The 7,768-nt window shown below is 34.7% G+C and overlaps 1 long non-coding RNA gene across 1 annotated transcript; it reads right to left on the bottom strand.

Moving 5' to 3' along the window:
- Positions 1-6,728: 6,728 nt before the first annotated feature.
- Positions 6,729-7,634, bottom strand: LOC117101048. The gene is made up of 2 exons (XR_004444214.1): positions 7,571-7,634; positions 6,729-7,074 (listed from the first exon to the last, which is right to left on the bottom strand). It is a non-coding gene; the product is annotated as an uncharacterized LOC117101048 (long non-coding RNA).
- Between the last annotated feature and the right edge of the window lie 134 nt (positions 7,635-7,768).

Here is a 7,768-nt window from a genome sequence, read left to right as displayed (position 1 = left end):
ATATGCCTATAGAGTAGAGTTATAAATGATTGATTTTGTTTATACTGTTTGTACTGCGATTTTTGTATTCACTTGTTTTTTTTTTTTTACAATAATGTATATTTTGTTATTTCTTGCAAGTGCTGCAGTTTTCATTTCACGCGAAGTGCAATAGCGTATACTTAAAATTGAATATTTTGTTTATTTACATAATCAATAAAAAAGAATACAGATAAAAACAAAAGAACTGAGGGAATGACAATAATGAAGGTGGTGGTTTCATGGGGGAAATTGTGCAAAATTGACAAAATGCAGGATTATATAATATAACTTTACACTCTTTTTAATAACTATTGAACCATTTTTGTTTTCAAACTATAATTTGCTGTTTTATTATGATTAAACTTTATTTTATTATTATTGATTTACAAACTAGCGAATCTTTTTTTTTATTATGAACAGCGACCCCTTTTTTTATTATGATTAGCGAACCCCTTTTTTATTATTATGAATAGCGAACTCCTTTTTTTATAGTAAATAGCGAACCTATTTTTTTATTATGAATAGCGAACCTCTTTTTTTTAATTATAAATAGCGAACCTTGTTTTTATTATGAATAGCGAACCACTTCTTATATTATGACTAGCAAACCTTATAAATAATGGCCCTTTATTTATATTATGAGTAGCGGACCCTTTTTCTTTATTATGACTAGAGAACCTTATTCCTTGTGGTCCTTTTATTAAATTATAACTAGTGACCCCTTTTCTTGATTATGACTAGCGTAACTTATGAATAGCGGTTCATATATTTTTTATGAACAGCGAACCCTTTTCTTCATTACGAATAGCGACCCTATGGTATAGGGTAAGCTAGTGTTATGAATATCGAACCTTATGAATAGCCCCTTAGTACCATCTCGGCTGCGGCCGAACGGTAAGGTAAGATAAGCATTGTACAAACCTATCTACACTATAAGTGAAATTTAATTAATCTTTTATCTTATTTGATATGTACATTAAATTTACTCACTGTTTTGTCTCCCAATGCAACAGCAACTGCAAACATATAATAGTAAAAAATTAACAATAAACAATATAATACAACGCCTGTATATATTCTATTAATTTTATTGGTTGAAAACAGGTCACGTGGGATTAATTTAAAATGTAAATGCCATGGTTATTTGAGTACTAGTTAACGATCGTTGAATATTCAAGACGTCAAAAATCTCAAATGCAACGCAAGCGAGAAAAGTTAGCTTAGCCTAAGCAATTCGTGCTTCACAATGGGTTGGTTATTCAGTCCTCGTTCCGCCGATATAAAATGGCAGGTCCATTCGTACTGGACTGGGCCATGTACTTTTGAGCGAAGAAGGTTTGGAAGAATTACTAAATGAACAATCAACAAAAAAAGGCAATAAAATATGCAGTTAACCGTATGGAGTATATCTTTACAGCTTCAGCGGTGAGGATTTGTGTCTGTTATAAGCCGGCCGAACCTGAACTTGATCCTAAGCCTGCCTTGATCCTCAGCCGATTTTATGCTGGCCTTCGAAAGGATGATGGGTTCTTGTATTCGAAGAAGAGCATACAGGCGATCCGGAGAGATACAGCTAGGTGTTGCATAAAACAAATATTTTTTTTTTAATTCTTACAATGGGGTAAAATATTTCATTCGGTGAAAGATTGGATGTTCTATTCAACGGCTACGCATCGTTGAACAGAACATCCTCAAGAAATATTCTTGCCCATTGCACTCATAAACATTCATTAGGCCTATTTGTATATTACAGCATAAAACAACCATGCACATCTGTGTGTATAATGAGCAATTATGATAATTCAAAAAAAAATATTAGTAAACTCAAATATGATAATTAAAGTGTATTAGCCCCCTCTAATGAAAAACCTGGACCCACCTTTAGTGTAGTAGCAGGCTTTTTATTTTGTTTGGAATACCCCTATTCCAGGGGCGCAGTTACGTGATTCCCATGGAGAGGGCGAAAAATGTAAATGCGGAACTACAAATGATCAGTGACGTAACGGTCGAAAGACCCGAGCCAGGAGCTGGGGGCCAGTGGACAGAGTCTGTTGGGTGTGTAGTTAACTGTTAATTATTGAACTGCTCATGAATGTAATGGAAAATATCGCATTTTGGGCGAATTCGCCTTGTGCCACGGTATTCAACCTACTGCCCGCCCGCCGAAAATTTCGTTCCGGCCCGCTCAAAAATAAATTATTTTCCTGGTCAATTTTCAGTCATTGTTGCAAAAGAATTGAGACGTGGAGACGACATTCACATGAGTAAAAATGCGTTACTTATTCTCATAATTTTGGGCATAGGGGCCTACAAGAAAACGCTAAAGTTAGGAATAATGACCCAAGCGTTTTTTAAACGAATAGGAATGTCACCTAGTCTGACAGTGTTAGCAAGTGTCAGCTTTTTCTGAGTAGTTAACTATATCTAGTGGCGTTGAGTATTAATTGACTTGGGGAGAGGGCGTCTGATGGGAAATAAATAATTATGGAGGGGATAGGCTCGGAATGCATGAACCCATCGGGGAATTCTGGACCTTGTTGGGGAATAAGCCTATATTATTTTGGGAAAACTCATGTTTGAAAATGTATTTTTAAAGTCCAAGAGTGCCATTTCCGGGCATCTTATGTGTTTATTTTTTGCTTACCTCAGCCCCAAACATGGTGGGGCTGTGGTAGTGGTTCCTTTTTGGTGCTCGGGATATTTAATGGTACAGTAGAACTTGCAAGGTGCAAGTTTGCTTGGTGTCCACCTCTTCTCTATTCGATATTCCACTGCATAACACCCTCATTTTTAAAGACAAGGCTTACAGTATGTTAAAGTAAGCGCAAGTTGCATCTAAAAGGTGGAGCTGTCAATGAAAAAAAAACCATGTCGGCCCGCCGCTGGTCTCAACAAATTGGAACGGCCACCAGCTTAAAAATGTCTAGGGCCTAGTGGAAAAAAAACGACGGCCGTACGAATATACGAGGGCACATAGCGCCGGCCCGTAAACAATAAGGAAGGAAAAGAATACACTGTATTTATTTCGAATTACTGTACTGTCTGAGTTTATTCACATTTGGGATAAAAAATGAGTTTTTATTTTGTTTTAGTACGACTAGGCATATCATAGGTTTATGTGTAGGCCCACTTTGTTGGCCTAATCGAGTTCTACTTGCAGCCCTGCAAATTTTCCATTTTAGTACAGGCCAGGTTTAAGCCTAACACCAGCGGAACTTTTTGCTTTTTTTGAGGGGATATACGGCCGAACCCCCTGTACCCATAAGCCTACGCCCCGTTATTCAGAGAATATTACTATTAAGGGGACACTTTCGAAACGAGGGGAAATACGGTACATCATTTAACACCACGACCAACTCTTTGACACCCCAATAAGGAGGATACTTTCGGAGTGTGCCAAATAGCCAAAGAAACACTTATTCAACTCCTATTTAGATGATTTTGACTACATTTTTGTTGATTTGATATCATAAACTGTATTTTGATTACAAATTATTATTAAAAATTAGTTCAATTAACATTATTAGGAATACAGTAGAACCCCTCTTTTTTGGAAACCCCTATTCAGGGGACACTTTTCCGTTAAACGAGGGGAAGTATATTTCAGATCTGAAGTGTGACAAAATAATGGCCAGATACCCCCCATTATTGGAACACTTTTTTTTATTGTATCACAATTCAGCTTCAGCAGTCTCAGGGACTTAGGGACACCTCTATTTGGTATAGGGGACACTTTTGTGGTCCCAAATGTGTCCTTTTACTATAGGGTTTCCTACTGTGAAACCTTGTTGCCTAATGTGTAAGCCTATCTTGATTCGGTAGATGTAGTGTTGGTAGTGGTGGTAGTGTTGGCAGCGGCGGTGGTTGTGCTGATAGCAGTTGGCCAAATGACCAGGAAACTGGCAAATTAATTATAATATTGTATACTTACTCACACACACCGTCCACATAATATTTGCATTGGATACAGAAGAACCAGCATAAACTTAAGTATATTGTATTCCTAACTCTCATCCTAATCCAAAACATAACGTCTAATGATTCGATACAAATACAGCGATATGAGGAAGAAATAGAAAATACGTTTATCTCTGCTGCCAATGTTCAGTAATCCAAAAAGAATTGGTTCATTTGTCAATGCTTTTGAACTGTACCATTGTGTTCCGTAATGCTTGGTTGCAGGCATTAAATAGCAAATACGACTGTACATACGCCTTTCTTTGGATTTTGTGTGAATGCCGTATAAGGTTTCAGGAAACTAGGTTTGATTTTACTTTTAAAGCTTTATCATCTTTAGTAGGTATAAATATAATGTCTAAACGAAACTCCCCTGCGTGATTCTATATGCTGTTAGTCATTATAACGAGCGTAATGTAACACTGAAACCATTGTTAGTACTTACAGTCACTTCTACTGGATAAACTACCTGTAATATCTTAAGGTTACTCTGTTATTTAATTGATTGCAATACGAAGATCCTGTGGGTTTTATCACGGAAATAAATAAATATTTTTAAAAATTCAATAATAGTTACTCAAATACGAAGGTGGTCAATGAAACATAGTCATGTAGGCTAAATTGTAGATTATAGCAGAATGCTAGTATAGGCGAGTAGTATAAAGCAACTCGACAGTAGACCATTTTAATATAAGCCAGTTTATACAACTTAATTATAGGCCTTTTAACGCCAAGGAGAGAAATAACATATTTTGTCGGGGAGAGAAAAACACAATTATGAAATTTTGTTTATATCTTTTACATTTCTAAATTGTCACAGCTTCCTGGGGCTTGCTTCTAGACCTCTTCTAGTCTCTGACAACGGGCCTAATGGATCCTTTCCGCTAAGCCCCCTCCCCCATCCCCTTGGATATTGTTGCTAAGGTCCCATAAGACGACAGTGTTGAAACATACGCGAACACGTGCGTTTCTGGGACAACCCGTTCGCTTATTGGACAGGCGTGGATTCCAGGCACTGTTCTGATTGGTCAGTTGTTAACTTTGATTGACACTCAGGAAAGGTCTATTATGCTCTGGTCAGGGACACCGTCCGTCGCAAACATTCCCCCATCCCACCCTCCATCTGGTAAATTCTTGCGCAACCACGTTATAGTTCGACTTTACAGGTATACTGTTCTTATCTCAGATGTATTTTACCTTTAACCTTTGTGTCGTTATCGTGTGATACTTATGATTATAGTATAACAAATTGAATGTAAACGCATCTAGACGACCTCTGACCTCATGTAAATCTACTGTTCCTTTATCATACTGTGTGATTATTCGTTTTCGCTCTTTATTGTCATTTCGTCTTCCTTTGTGTTTGTTGTTTGATCTTTTTACAGTTGATAAATAAAATGTAATCCTTCTTTCAAAAAATGGTACTTACTGATACTCATGGGTGATATATGTGTATAAGGAAAAGATGGTACTAATGGTTAAATTATACTTTGATTAAAATAATCGTAACAAATAGGCCTACATTTAATAAAATTATCATACAAAACAATACGTAGAATACAAAGACTGTCTTTTATATCCTGGTAAATTCCGACTTAATTCCATGTGGTGAGAAACATGTGAATAACTCCGTCATGCCGTCAAGTGTAGCAACCGGCAATCCGACTCATCTGTAGATGCAGTAAGTAAGTAAGTAACTTTATTGCTTCTCTTTTATAACAGAGGCACAGCCGTAAAATACCCAAAAGTTTATGTTAAATTAAAATAATAACAAAGGAAATACCTTTACAAATGTTTGCTTTTTTTTATATATATTTTTATTTAAATACAAGCAAATTTACATTTTATTATATTAACAACAGACATTTAAACTAATGAAAAAGTGTTAGCACTAATTTATTAAATTATTATACACTAAATTAATAAATTAAAAGAAAACACCAGAATTTCATTCTTCACAGACTTGCTTCCATAATATGTTAGTATGTACAAACTATAAATTACAGTATGTAGTAGGTCTATGCTTACTCACTTATTTATTAGCTATATTTTAATAGGCTTATTATACAAAAATGAGAAAATCCGTTAATTTGCATTACGCATTTGTTAAACGAATTCTTGTTCCCTCACCGAACAGATTCTAATATCAAATAGGATTACTCAGTGACAGGTTCATGAAGACTAAGCCGACCATGTCTCCTAATTTCTTTTTTAAATTATTTAAAACTATAAATGAAGTAAAAAATTATTTTAAATATAAGTCTGATAGTGAAATTTCCGGCATTCTAGAGGTTTCATAATCATAAATTATCTTACCTCAATTACACCCTCCATCTGTGAAAGTCCCGCCCTTCCCCCACCCCCTCTATTTCGAATTCTTAAATCCTCCACTGTTACTGGTTCTCTTTCCATACATCAATTTTTTTATATTCAATTACACATCATCCCTGAAACTATTATTACAACTGAATGTATTACAAAATTAAATACACTTTATATTGCCACGTAATTTATTAACACACAGTTGTAAAGTCAATCGCCACCGAGTCATCACGATATAAATACGCTAACACTACATTTCCATATCGTATATACACCATTATTTTTATAGGGTCTATTTCGAAACAGCGCTACGTCTCGCAACTTTTCACAGGACATCCAGAGCTGCAGCAGCCTAGCTTGAGCAAATTTCGTTTTTCCAGACACATCTTCTTTTCAGTACTTCGACAGCCGAAAACACCGCGCCCCTATTTTTTATTATATTTTGTTTTCAAAGACTAGCCTAGGCGCCTCTACAACAATCTCGTGCACCAGTCACAGAGCATGCACAGATAGACACTGGCCATGGTAACTACGCAGATCAAAATACCTAGGCCTCTGGATGCCTTCCAGTGGTAGTTGTCAGGTTCTCGGAAATTTTCATTTCAAATTTAGCGAAAATTGTGTATATACATGTTTTGTCTTTGAAGTCCGTGTTTTCTAATAATATACAATTCTTTAAATATGTCTTTTATCGCTATCTCTTGTAACGTTGTCGGTGAAATAGCTAGCACTATGTACTTGAAAAGTCCAGAGACGGCTGGTTCAACATATGACCTATAAATTTAAAAACATTGATAAATGTTCTATAGGTTCACTGGCTAATTTATATTTACTTAATATGAACAATAAACATGGGAGTTTTATCTCTGTTAGTAGAGAAATGAATAAAATAAAATAAACAGTAACAACCATAATATAATAAGTTTAAATGGCGACCCTCAAAAAGAAACCTCATTGTTGAAACTAACAAGATTCTAACAGTATTACTCTTTATAATGAAAAATTATAATCCAACAATTTCATTAACGTACATTCATAACATTGTGTATAATTTTTTGTACTGTAATCTATAATTTAATTACTTTAATTTATTGTGATATAATGTGCAAAAAAAAATAATTATGTAATGTAAATGTTATTTTCTGTGTAAATTAATCATTGACTTTACTTATACTTGTTTCAAAAAATGAAAACAAGTTTTAATAATGTATGTAACTGCATCTGTAAGTAAATAATTAAGTATAAAGTAACAATCACACACTAAACTTACTTTGATTCATAGTGACCATCTTACCGGACGTGTAGAAAACCGATGTAGGACACTGCCCTCTAATGTTGGAAAGAAAAAAAAATCACTTTGTAAACACACACACACACATACATATATATACATATACATATACATATGTTATATATGTATATATATATATATAGATATATATATATATTTGTATATATATATAATATA

Source organism: Anneissia japonica, unplaced genomic scaffold (assembly GCF_011630105.1).
Source record: "Anneissia japonica isolate Jap-2015-1 unplaced genomic scaffold, ASM1163010v1 scaffold15828_len7768_cov96, whole genome shotgun sequence".
NCBI lineage: Eukaryota > Metazoa > Echinodermata > Crinoidea > Comatulida > Comatulidae > Anneissia > Anneissia japonica.
Note: the sequence above shows the minus strand (reverse complement) of the source record. Positions and strands in the feature narration are given on the sequence as shown.